General features: G+C 44.2%; 3 non-coding genes across 3 annotated transcripts; all 3 read left to right on the top strand.

Annotated features, from left to right (window-relative positions):
* The first annotated feature begins 4,220 nt into the window (after positions 1–4,220).
* On the top strand, positions 4,221–4,302 carry TRNAS-CGA (transfer RNA serine (anticodon CGA)). Its single transcript has one exon. It is a non-coding gene; the product is annotated as a tRNA-Ser (tRNA).
* A 1,327-nt stretch (positions 4,303–5,629) lies between these two features.
* TRNAS-UGA (transfer RNA serine (anticodon UGA)) lies at positions 5,630–5,711 on the top strand. Its single transcript has one exon. It is a non-coding gene; the product is annotated as a tRNA-Ser (tRNA).
* Positions 5,712–7,056: 1,345 nt separating this feature from the next.
* Positions 7,057–7,138, top strand: TRNAS-CGA (transfer RNA serine (anticodon CGA)). The gene has a single exon. It is a non-coding gene; the product is annotated as a tRNA-Ser (tRNA).
* The last annotated feature ends 6,278 nt before the right edge of the window (positions 7,139–13,416 follow it).

The following is a 13,416-nucleotide window of genomic DNA, read 5'->3' as shown; positions in this document are numbered from 1 at the left end:
AATATGCAAATATGCGTCCTCCAAGTCTATGGACAACATCCAGTCTGATATCTGTGTAGCCAAGAGCACTGTCTGCAGTGATTCCATCTTGAAGTGTTGTAATCTTATGTGTCGATTTAATAACCTCAGGTCTAGTACTGGCCTTAATTCTCCAGTTTTCTTTTTCACGAAGAAGAGGGGTGAGTATACTCCACTCTTCTCCTCTTCCTTGGGTACCACCGTCACTGCCCTTTTCAGTATTAGCTCCTGTACATAGTTTACTAATATCTGTTGTTTTTCTTCTGATTTCGGAATTATTGTTGGCACAAAGTGGTTGTTCGGTGGCCTCTCTCGAAAGCTCCAACGATGTCCGTTGTTGATCGTTTTTAAGACCCAGGGATTGTGAATTTGTTCCGCCCAAACGTGTCCGAAAAAGCGTAGCCTTCCCCCCACAGGACACTCCTGGGCGGACGCACCATCAAAAGCTTTTAGGCGCATGGGTTGTAGAGGAAGTTGTAGCTCTCTGTTTGTTTAGTTTCTGGAGGGTCGCCTGACTACCCTGCCAGTTCCTCCTGAAGTCCTTCCCTGGTCTGTAAGATCTTGCATTGCGGAATCTATTTTGTTGATATGGCGGTTGCTGATTGCTATACGGCTTCTTACTTCTTCTGTCTTGGGGAATGAGGCCAGATTTGCCGCCCGTCACCCTGGTTATGGCAGAGTCCATTTTTTCCCCAAACAAATTTTTCCCGTCGAATGGTATCTTGCACCAGTTTTGTTTGGACGTAGGGTCAGCCGACCAAGATTTTAGCCATAGTGCACGCCGAGTTGTGACTGAATGTAGCATCGCTCTTGATGTTGATCTAATTATGTCTACCGCGGCCTCTCCTACAAAGTCTGCGGTCAACTTAAACTCTTGCAGTGAGTTGATCAGCGTCTTCTTGTCAGTATCCTGCGAGATAGCATTCTCCAGCTTCCTGTATCACCTCGTTAATTTCTTCCATAAACGGGAAGGTAGTACACTTCTTCTTTAAATGTTTAAAGTATGTCTTCTTCTGCCTAGTGTCGTTGCCTGTGTCTGTATCCTCATCTTCCCATTCTATCGCTTGGCGAACTGCTATTACATATGGTTCCACGAGGGCGAAGTCAAAACCGACCTCCCCTGCTTCGGTTAGTTCATCCTCTATTACTGTAACCCCATCTTCTCCTAAGGTGGAAGGACCTGGTTGTGTGGATGGGTCGGATGCTTGCTGAGGCAAAGTTGCTATAAATTGCGACATTGATTCTTGCACTGCACGCTGTATTAGGTGTGACACTTCCACCGGCTGTGTTTCCGTGGCCATTTGACTGAAGCACTTGCCACATACTAATTTATCTGGGAGTGTGCTATTTCCGCATGCCCAGCAATTTTTGGGCTGCTTGTGTCGTCTCTCTTTAGGAGATTTACTCCTGTCGCTTCTCTTGCGGGAGCTTGACTTGCCAGATGATCCCTCTTGCGAACTTCTGGGGCTGTCAGGAGACAAATGAATTGTCTTTTAGATCTTCAGCCTCAGTTTGGTGATCTAAAACCTATACTCACCTAGGGCACTCTTACCTATCAAACTGTTGCTGGTCTGTGGTGGGCGCTTCCTGATCCATTCCTGCGTATGCACTATGTCTGCAAGGAAGGATAGGACCTAATGAGTATCCATAGTATACAGGCCTTCCCCCCCAGATAGCCTGCTAGGTACCGGCAGGGTACTAACCTGTAACTCTGAGGGGTAGTGCTTGACAGGTCTCCTCCACCTGCGCTGTGCTGTCCTGGCCTGTGCTGTGGCTGCTGCTGCTTTGGCTGCTGCCGTCGGCCGCTGTAGGGACGCTGGACGCCATGTCTAGCATTCTAAATAAGCCCTAGTAGGCCGACCACTCCCCACCCCGCGTGCGGAGCTTCCGGCCTCCGGAACGCAACCCGGAAGTGATGCGCGCGCACCCGGAAGTGACCTACGCGTCTATCCGCGCCGCTCCGAATACCGCTGGGAGCGAGCCGGGACCCTATGGAGGAACGCCGCTAACTAGCGACAGAGCGTCAGGCAGCCACAGCAGGGAACGGCAATAGGGTGAGTCCCAAACCTACAGAAAGCCACAAAAAGCCACCCCTCCTGCGCCACTTTACTAGCTTTTAGCCAGCAATATGAGAATAGCTATGGCGTCCAAACGGAGAGGTATTTAACCCTCCACCTGACAGCCCCAGTAGGACGCCCTACCAGGAGAGGCTACCCTGGTAGTATTGATAGGAGTGCCAGCAAATCTGCTACCTGTCCTGACGACGAGGACGAAAAACATAGACGAGGTGTGGGGGGCGTGCTCCAAACTTATCTAGTTACCTGTCCTATGGGAGGTAGGGGCGGGACCACTACCCGTAGGTGCTGCCATGGAAGCATTAGGAAAGGTTGTTGTATTTGACAGCTCAGAACCATACCATTGTAATGGGAAGATTACATTTGGGTATTGACAATCTACAATGACACTGCATTTGACTTGTAGTTACCAGTGGTGAGTAGAAATAGTCAATGACATGTGCAAAAAATTGGGGGTTTGAAAGTGCGTCACTAAGAAATGGCTGAAGGTCGATTTGATTTCCCCAGTTCTTAACTCTGTACAATTTAAAACAAGCCAGAATTTGGATCATCTCATTGACCATCATTAGATGTGAGTACATTTAAAAATATGCTATACTTCCTAGACCACACCTGGAATTTCCTGAGGTCTAAACCGAGACTTTGCAAATAGCTGTCCAGATCTCTGCAGACAAGAACAAACCCTGCTCAAGACAATTTTGGAATTTCACGCACAATCAAAAATTTGCATCAGGTCTAAAAAGGAAATAGAACCGTGGCTTCTTTCGTATTCCACTCTGGTGAGATATCGGTCTTGGGAAAAACAGGTTAGTTCAGGAGCTAGCTACGTATATTTTAAACAATTGAGAGAAGAGATTCTGGAGGCATACTTGTGTGTTTACTATGTGACAAGCTATTCAAATTGCTCATCACTGAGGAATTAGTAAATAGAAATTGCCAATAAGGGTAAGGACAATTCTTCTAGATCGTGTCCAGTTGCTGTTAGGTACACCTTGATTTGGGTCAATAAACGCATTCAAAGGAATACTGATCATGTTATGCCTCTATCTAGCAAGACTTTGTAGACTTATTTGGAAGTTGTTTGCAGCTATGCTGAAACTTTTCATACCTGGTTTGAAGAAAGTGACTTCTCCACACTGCAGAAACGCAAACAGTCACAGGAATATTCATTATTTTATGCCTATAACTGGCAGGGCCGGCCCGCCCATGAGGCGGGGTGAAACTTTTGCCTCAGGCGGCACTTCTGGGGGGGGGGGTGGCACCCGCCCGTCCATGTGTGTGGGGGGGGGTGCCCGAGCTGGAGGGGATAGCGGGCAGGAAGGGGGGTATTGGGCCTAGCGGCGGGGAGGGGGGTCGGACCCCCCCCCTCCCTCGCCTGGGTCCCCCGTCCTCCGCTCCCCTCCAGCTTTAAAAAGTTCCGTGCTGGCTGCAGCTATTTGTAAGAGGCAACGGGCGGGGATTACTCACCTCTTCCTCGTTCCAGGTCAGTGTGCGCTCCACTGACGTCACTTCCTGCTACGCCGCAGGAAGTGACGTCAGTGAAGCGCACGCTGGCCTGGAACGAGGAAGAGGTGAGTAATCCCCGCCCGTTGCCTCTTACAAATAGCTGCAGCCAGCAAGGAACTTTTTAAAGCTGGAGGGGAGCGGAGGACGGGGGACCCAGGCGAAAGAGGGGGGGTCCGACCCCCCCTCCCTGCCACTAGGCCCAATACCCCCTTCCTGCCCGCTATCCCCTCCAGCTCGGGCGGCCCCCCCACACCCACAGCTTGGGGGGGGGGGGGGGGCGGGGGCGGCAGCGATTTCTTTGAAAATTGCCTCAGGCGGCAAAAAGTCTAGGGCCGGGCCTGATAACTGGCAATATTGTATTGATGTGTTTGGAGTAGTTTTTTGTTGCAGTAATTCTAAAAACCTTCATACTAAGTTTGAGGAAACTGGTGTCTCCCCATGACTTGAACCACCACAAGTCTCAGCAGAGTTTCATTTTTATTTGCGGCAATTCTAAAAACTGTCACACCTGGTTTAAGGAAACGTCTGTTTCCAGAGTACCTGAAGCCACCTTAGGCCTAGTAAAATGTTTCTGGAAGTGACAAAGTATTTTTAAAGTGTAATTGGTACAGCAAAAAGCCAGCTGTGATGGCTGAGTGGTTAAGGCGTTGGGCTCGAAATCCAATGGGATATTCCTGCGCAGGTTCAAATCCTGCTCACTGCGCTCTGGGTATTTTAATAGCAATCAGACCAAAGCATTTGCATTTCACTACAATAGATTAACTAAGTAAAGCTTTGGCACCAACCAGAGACACTAAATAAGTGTTGTACTGATTGCAGGTAAATGAAGGGAAAAATATACAGTATTTCACCACACATGGGTTTAGGGATGAGTTCTAAAGTGGTACTTTGCAATAGGTTGGTGTATTTGACAGCTCAGAACCATACCATTGTAATGGGAAGATTACATTTGGGTATTGACAATCTACAATGACACTGCATTTGACTTGTAGTTACCAGTGGTGAGTAGAAATAGTCAATGACATGTTCAAAAAATTGGGGGTTTGAAAGTGCGTCACTAAGAAATGGCTGAAGGTCGATTTGATTTCCCCAGTTCTTAACTCTGTACAATTTAAAACAAGCCAGAATTTAGATCATCTCATTGACCTTCATTAGATGTGAGTACATTTAAAAATATGCTATACTTCCTAGACCACACCTGGAATTTCCTGAGGTCTAAACCGAGACTTTGCAAATAGCTGTCCAGATCTCTGCAGACAAGTACAAACCCTGCTCAAGACAATTTTGGAATTTCACGCACAATCAAAAATTTGCATCAGGTCTAAAAAGGAAATTGAACCGTGGCTTCTTTCGTATTCCACTCTGGTGAGATATCGGTCTTGGGAAAAACAGGCTTGTTCAGGAGCTAGCTACGTATATTTTAAATAATTGAGAGAAGAGATTCTGGAGGCATACTTGTGTGTTTACTATGTGACAAGCTATTCAAATTGCTCATCACTGAAATTGCCAATAAGGGTAAGGACAATTCTTCTAGATCGTGTCCAGTTGCTGTTAGGTACACCTTGATTTGGGTCAATAAACGCATTCAAAGGAATACTGATCATGTTATGCCTCTATCTAGCAAGACTTTGTAGACTTATTTGGAAGTTGTTTGCAGCTATGCTGAAACTTTTCATACCTGGTTTGAAGAAACTGACTTCTCCACACTGCAGAAATGCAAGCAGTCACAGGAATATTCATAATTTTATGCCTATAACTGGCAATATTGTATTGATGTGTTTGGAGTAGTTTTTGTTGCAGTAATTATAAAAACCTTCATACTAAGTTTGAGGAAACTGGTGTCTCCCCATGACTTGAACCACCACAAGTCTCAGCAGAGTTTCATTTTAATTTGCGCAATGCTGAAAACGGTCACACCTGGTTTAAGGAAACGGCTGTTTCCAGAGTACCTGAAGCCACCTTAGGCCTAGCAAAATGTTTCTGGAAGTGACAAAGTATTTTTAAAGTGTAATTTGTACAGCAGAAAGCAAGCTGTGATGGCCGAGTGGTTAAGGTGTTGGACTTGAAATCCAATGGGATATTCCCGCGCAGGTTCAAATCCTGCTCACAGCGCTCTGGGTATTTTAATAGCAATCAGACCAAAGCATTTGCATTTCACTACAATACATTAACTAAGTAAAGCTTTGGCACCAACCAGAGACACTAAATAAGTGTTGTACTGATTGCGGGTAAATGAAGGGAAAGATATACAGTATTTCACCACACATGGGATTAGGGATGAGTTCTAAAGTGGTACTTTGCAATAAGTTGGTGTATTTGACAGCTCAGAACCATACCATTGTAATGGGAAGATTACATTTGGGTATTGACAATCTACAATGACACTGCATTTGACTTGTAGTTACCAGTGGTGGGTAGAAATAGTCAATGACATGTTCAAGAAATTGGGGGTTTGAAAGTGCGTCACTAAGAAATGGCTGAAGGTCGATTTGATTTCCCCAGTTCTTAACTCTGTACAATTTAAAACAAGCCAGAATTTGTATCATCTCATTGACCATCATTAGATGTGAGTACATTTAAAAATATGCTATACTTCCTGGACCACACCTGGAATTTCCTGAGGTCTAAACCGAGACTTTGCAAATAGCTGTCCAGATCTCTGCAGATAAGAACAAACCCTGCTCAAGGCAATTTTGGAATTTCACGCACAATCAAAAATTTGCATCAGGTCTAAAAAGGAAATTGAACCGTGGCTTCTTTCGTATTCCACTCTGGTGAGATATCGGTCTTGGAAAAAACAGGTTAGTTCAGGAGCTAGCTACGTATATTGCAAATAATTGAGAGAAGAGATTCTGGAGGCATACTTGTGTGTTTACTATGTGACAAGCTATTCAAATTGCTCATCACTGAGGAATTAGTAAATAGAAATTGCCGATAAGGGTAAGGACAATTCTTCTAGATCGTGTCCAGTTGCTGTTAGGTACACCTTTATTTGGGTCAATAAACGCATTCAAATGAATACTGATCATGTTATGCCTCTACCTAGCAAGACTTTGTAGACTTATTTGGAAGTTGTTTGCAGCTATGCTGAAACTTTTCATACCTGGTTTGAAGAAACTGACTTCTCCACACTGCAGAAACGCAAACAGTCACAGGAATATTCATCATTTTATGCCTATAACTGGCAATATTGTATTGATGTGTTTGGAGTAGTTTTTTGTTGCAGTAATTCTAAAAACCTTCATACTAAGTTTGAGGAAACTGGTGTCTCCCCATGACTTGAACCACCACAAGTCTCAGCCGAGTTTCATTTTTATTTGCGGCAATGCTGAAAACTGTCACACCTGGTTTAAGGAAACGGCTGTTTCCAGAGTACCTGAAGCCACCTTAGGCCTAGCAAAAAGTTTCTGGAAGTGACAAAGTATTTTTAAAGTGTAATTTGTACAGCAGCAAGCAAGCTGTGATGGCTGAGTGGTTAAGGCGTTGGACTCGAAATCCAATGGGGTGTTCCCATGCAGGTTCAAATCCTGCTCACAGCGCTCTGGGCATTTTAATAGCAATCAGACCAAAGCATTTGCATTTCACTACAATAGATTAACTAAGTAAAGCTTTGGCACCAACCAGAGACACTAAATAAGTGTTGTACTGATTGCGGGTAAATGAAGGGAAAAATATACAGTATTTCACCACACATGGGATTAGGGATGAGTTCTAAAGTGGTACTTTGCAATAGGTTGGTGTATTTGACAGCTCAGAACCATACCATTGTAATGGGAAGATTACATTTGGGTATTGACAATCTACAATGACACTGCATTTGACTTGTAGTTACCAGTGGTGAGTAGAAATAGTCAATGACATGTTCAAAAAAACAGGAAAATTTAAGATACTCACCTACGGTAATTTTCCTTTCCTGGTGCCTATTCATGGCAGCATACTAATTGGGTAGGTCCCGCCTCTAACCCCATAGGACAGATTAACTATATAGCTGTCTAACAGTGCGTCACCCTTTAGTCTTTTAGTAACTATCGTCCTCCCGAAGGAAATGGGAGGGAACACCCTATGCTGCCATGAATAGGCACCAGGAAAGGAAAATTTCCGTAGGTGAGTATATTAAATGTTCCTGTTTTCCAGGTGCCTTCATGGCAGCATACTAATTGGGAAATAACTCGCCCAAATTTTGCAAGGGAGGGAAACACACTTTAATTAGTCTTAGAAGCAGTAACAATAACAGACTTTGCAAATGCAGCAGAAGATAACACAGTTGGATCAACACGATAATGGTCTACAAAAGTGTGCTTTGATGACCAATTTGCAGTTCTACATATTGTAGCTGCTGATACCCCGGCCAGGGAAGCCCATGAAGAGGCAATGCCCCTTGTGGAATGAGCATTGGTGCACTCGGGTATATCCCGACCTGCAGCTGTATAAGCCCTTTGTATAGTCTTTTTAATCCATGATGCAATTGTTCTTTTTGAAGCCGCTTGTCCCCTTTTGACACCTGTAGGTAGCACAAAGAGGTGTTCTGATTTTCTGAAAGAACTTGTTGCATTCAGATAAGCTTTAATTACAGAGACTAAGTCTAATGGACTAGGAGAGTGTGGCTGTTGATCCATAGATAGAGAGGGCAGAGTCCATTCTGGATTAATATAGAATGTGGTGACTACCTTTGGTAGAAAATGCGCCATGGGACGAAAGACAACCCTGTCATCAAAGAAGGTAAGAAAGGGCTCGTTTACTCCTAAGGCATGAATTTCAGACACTCTTGCAGCTGACGTGATTGCTATGAGGAAAACTGTTTTATATGTGATGTTCCACAATGAACAGGAGAATGAGTCTGCCAATGGAGCTGTAGACAAGAAATCCAGAACTACTGTTAAATCCCACTTAGGGAATAGCATTTTTTGCGCAGGACGCAACTTCAAGCTTGACTTTAGGAATTGTTGGACCAAAGGATGCTGTGACCATTTCACTCCTGTGACCGCTGATAAAGCAGAAATCTGTGACTTTAAAGTATTATAGCCTAAGCGTAATTCTAAACCAGCCTGAAGGAAGGCTAAAATATGAATAACTGTAGGATTAGACGCATTAAAGTGTGAAGAGTCTGCAAACTCTTGAAACTTTTTCCATATTCTGGAGTAAGTCGAATTGGTTGAAGATTTTCTTGACTTTAGCAACGTGCTGACTACCGATTCAGAGCAGCCTAACTGAGTTAATCTTAACCTTTCAGCGTCCAAACTTTCAAATGGAGCTTCCCTGGATCTGGATGGTATATTTGGCCCTGAGACAACATGTCCTGAGATAATGGGAGAGACCATGGTCGATTTACACTCAACTGTAGCAAGAGAGGGAACCAAACCCTCTTGGGCCAGTAAGGCACCAGAGCAATTACTTCTGCTTTTTACTTCTTCAATTTGAGGAGAAATTTGTAGATGAGACTGGGGGAAATGCATAGAGGAGTCCCTGAGGCCAAGGTTGGATCAAAGCATCCACCGCTTCTGCGTCTGTATCCGGGTATCTGGAGAAGAATCTGCTGACTTTGTTGTTGTTCTGTGCTGCAAATAGGTCTAGAATCGGCTTCCCGTGACGTTTCGAGATCATTTTGAACAGCCGAGCATTCAGAGACCACTCGTTGTTGTTGACAGGGTGTCTGGATAAGAAATCTGCCATCTGGTTTTGAGTTCCGGGTATATAAGTTGCTTTCAAATCTTGAAGATTGAGCTCTGCCTACTTCATTATTAAATTCGACTCCCTCATCAGAGGAGAACTGTGGGTACCTCCTTGGCGTCTGATGTAGGACACCGCTGTTTGATTGTCGGATTGTATCCAAACTGATTTTTTGCGGAGATATGGAGCAAAAGCTTGAAGTGCTAAACCAATAGCTCGAAGCTCTAATAGATTTGCTGAGTCTTGCATCTGGTGTTTGTGCCATCTGCCCTGAACAGACAGATGTTTGAAATGGGCTCCCCAACCCAGTTTGCTGGCATCGGCTGTCACCACTAACCATGTTGGCTGCAACAGAGAATGACAGTTCAGTAGATTTTTGGAATTCATCCACCATAGAAGACTGTTCTTCACTTCTGTGGGAATATATATCTTCTGAGTATAGGAGATCTTTTTCCACTGAAGAAGAAAGTTCATTTGAAACTGACGCATATGCCAGTGGCTCCACCTCACCATGGGAATTAATGACGATATTAATCCTATCATCCTTAAGCAAGTTCTCGCTGAAATGTGAGATCGGGCTAATATTGTTGAACTGAAAATTTTGATCTTGTTTATCTTCTCCTGTGTCAAAGATACTGTATTTGAGGTTGTGTTGAACTGTGCTCCTAGGTAAATCATTGATCTTATTGGAAAGAGTTGGCTTTTTTGCCAATTGATTATCCAGCCCATGGATTGCAGAAGAGCTAACGCTTGATCTCTTTGTTGAAGTAGCACAGTCTCTGACTAGGATAGGATTAGAATATCGTCCAGATAGTTGTAAATTCTTATATTGGACTTCCTTAGGATTACAATCGTCTCCTGCAGAACCTTGGTGAAAGTACGAGGGGATGTCGAAAGGCCAAAAGGTAGGGCTGTGAATTGAAAATGAATGTTGGCAAAGTGGAACCTGAGAAACTGATGAAATCTTTTGTGAATAGGAATATGAAGATAAGCGTCCTTGAGGTCTATGGAGATCATGAAGTCGTTTGGTTGGACAGACGATATTACTGAATGTAAGGATTCCATTTTGAATTTTTCTAATAGAATATGATGGTTTAACTTCTTCAGGTCTATAACTGGTCGCCAGTCTCCTGTTTTTTTCTTGACTAGAAAAATGGGTGAGTAGACTCCCTGGTATTGCTCCTTTGTAGGTACTCGTTCTACAGCCCCTTGTTCCACTAGAGTTCTTACATACTGAAAAAAGACTTTCTTCTGCTCCGATTTTGGCATTTTTGTTGGCACAAAGATTCTGCGTGGTACCTGAGTTTTGAATTCCCACATGTGGCCTTTGGTTACTGTCTTCAATGTCCACTTGTCTTGAACATTGTCCACCCATATCGGACCGAAGTGAGCTAATCTCGCCCCCACCGGTCCGACATGAGTGGACAATGCCTCAAAAGGACTTCTGTTGAGAATGGGATGCGCCGGAAGCTGCTTTCACTGATTTAGCTAGCATGGATTGGGAACTTCTCCAATTTCTTCTGTATTGTCTGCCAGGACGATAGGATTTAGCATCTCTGAAATTAGTTGTTTGATGAACTCTTTGAGTATAAACTTGTCTTCTAGCTTTGCGATCTTGGGGAAGCATGCCCGATTTTCCCCCAGTCTTTCTGCGAATGGCTGCATCCACCTTTTCGCCAAACAGTAGCTGACCATCATAAGGTATTTTGACCCAATTCTGTTTAGAAGAAATGTCAGCTGACCAGTGCTTGAGCCATAGGGCTCTTCTTGCGGTCACTGAAGAAAGAATCCCTCTGGACGCCAGTTTGACAGTATCAATGGCTGCTTTGCTAATAAAATCCGCAGAAATGCGTAGGTCGTCTAAGGCAGGTAAGATTTGGTCTGGATCCACTTTTGCTTTAATGGCTTCTTCTATATTAGTAGTCCAGGCCTTAATTGCTTTAGCTATAGAGGTTAAGGCTACGGCTGGTTTAGCTGACCCTCCTGCAAAGAGATAAAGCTTCTTAAGATCTGTATCGATTCTTCTGTCTAGCGGATCTTTAAAAGAAACTGAGTCATCCATTGGTAGGGTAATATGTTTGATTAGGTCAGATAATGAAGAGTCTACTAAAGGACAATTATTTAATGGCTTGGCTTCTTTTTCAGGAATTGGATACATTTTTGACAACTTATTGTTGAGACTTTGTTTCTTTTCCGTGTTCTCCCATTCCTCCAGCATTAAAGCTTTTATTCCCGTCATAAAAGGAAAAGAAGGGCCTATCTTCTGTAAATGAGGATAGTATTTTCCTACTTGAGATGAGGACTCCTCTACCTCTTCCCAGAGGATTGCGTCTTTGACTGATGCAATGTAAGCTGGAATCATGGCGAAATCGAAATTTCCTCTGGGATCTGATTCTTCTTCTTCTTGATCTTCAGGTTGGTTTGACGCCGACTCCACATCTCTTTCTGGAATAATTGAAGCAAACTCCTCTCTGACCACTTTACGAATGAATTCCAACGCTTCTGAAGACTCATCGTTCCTACGTCCCGCAGCGTTTAACAGGCAAGTATTACATAACTTTTTCCCAGGCAGAGAAGGAGAGTCACACGCCCAACAGACAGGATCTTTAGGTCTTTGTGGAGATCTTGATCTTCGCCTGGATCTGCTTCTAGAGCGTGAACGTCGATAATAGTATTCATCCTTGTAATATCCAGGGCCGGATTTCGGCCAAGGCCACCTAGGCCAGGGCCTAGGCCACCACAGGAGCAAGGTCACCAAAGCAGCAGGCTAAACTAGTGCAGCATTTGCAAGCTTGCAAATTCTGCAATGCATGGAGATCAGGCGAGCGCCTGACCACAGTACTCTGCTGTCAGTCGCTTGTGCAGCAATAACCCAGCTCTCTCTGCATGTTGGCATTGTGGCTAGAGGATTTGGACTTGGGCAGTATTGCAGAGTTACAAGCAGAGGATGTGGAATAGCAGCTGCCAGTCGTTCACATCTCCGCTCGTCTCCAGCATTGAAGCCTCCTCTTCCCATCTGACCTGCTGGTAACATGCCGGCAAGTCACAAGTGAGAGATGCTGGTTGGAGGGACAGATGTACAGCAGTGGCTGATGGAGACGGAGGGGAAGAGGAAGCTTCTGCAATGGAGAGGTTTTACTGATGGCTACTGCAGTGTAGAGGAGAGTTGGCTACCTATACTAAAAGGTGGGAGTGGGCACGGTAGGGATTAAGGGAGTCATCTAGCTACCTGTACTAGTGGGGGAGGGGTCATCAGGCTACCAATACTAGAGGGAAAGGGGGAGGGGTCATCTGGCTACCTATACTGAAGTGTGGCGGCTGGTGACAATGGCCTTGGGCGGTAAAGAGTACAAATCCGGCCCTGGTAATATCGTTCCCTAGGAGGCGACCCTCTTGGAGGATAATCCTTATATGAAGTAGCTTCCTTTTGAGATGACTTCCCGTCTTTCTTCTTGGACTTGTGTTTCTTTGCTTTTTCCTTGGAGCGGGCTCTGTCAGGGCTTAAGAACAGAATACCCGTAAGAAATAGGTCAAAGGACCCTCCTTTTTTTTTTTTTTTTTTTTTTTTTTGCTTTTAAGAAAAAAATTACCTCTGGGATCTTGCCTGTTCATTTTGGAGCTCCTCCATTGTAGTATAACAACTGGAAATAAAAAAAAAATAACAAGACTATAGTATACTGATTTAGATATCTGTGCCTAAACATTTACTTTATACGTATATACAGAATATACACCTCCAAAATACACCTATATATATATATATATATATATATATATATATATACCTACACTAATATATATACACATATATATACACAACCTAGATACACACATACCGTATTTTTCGGACCATAAGACGCACTTTTTCTTCCCCAAAAGTTGGGGGGAAAAGTACCTGCGTCTTATGGTCCAAATGTAACAATTGAGACCACCCCCAGGCGCCCACACATACACAGCAGCTGACCCCCTGCATCCACCGCACTAGCTGGTCAATAACCTGGGATGCTGTCAATCAGGGACGCTGCAGTGGCCAGACACGCTAACTTCCGACATCCACCACTTCCGACATCCACCGCATCACTTTACGCATCTGCTTCGTCTCTTATCTTCATATGTTAGTATCAGTTGCCCGGCCCGCCGTCTAATTACA

This window comes from Hyperolius riggenbachi, chromosome 3 (assembly GCF_040937935.1).
Source record: "Hyperolius riggenbachi isolate aHypRig1 chromosome 3, aHypRig1.pri, whole genome shotgun sequence".
Taxonomy (NCBI): domain Eukaryota; kingdom Metazoa; phylum Chordata; class Amphibia; order Anura; family Hyperoliidae; genus Hyperolius; species Hyperolius riggenbachi.
This window is presented reverse-complemented; position numbering and strand designations above follow the sequence as displayed.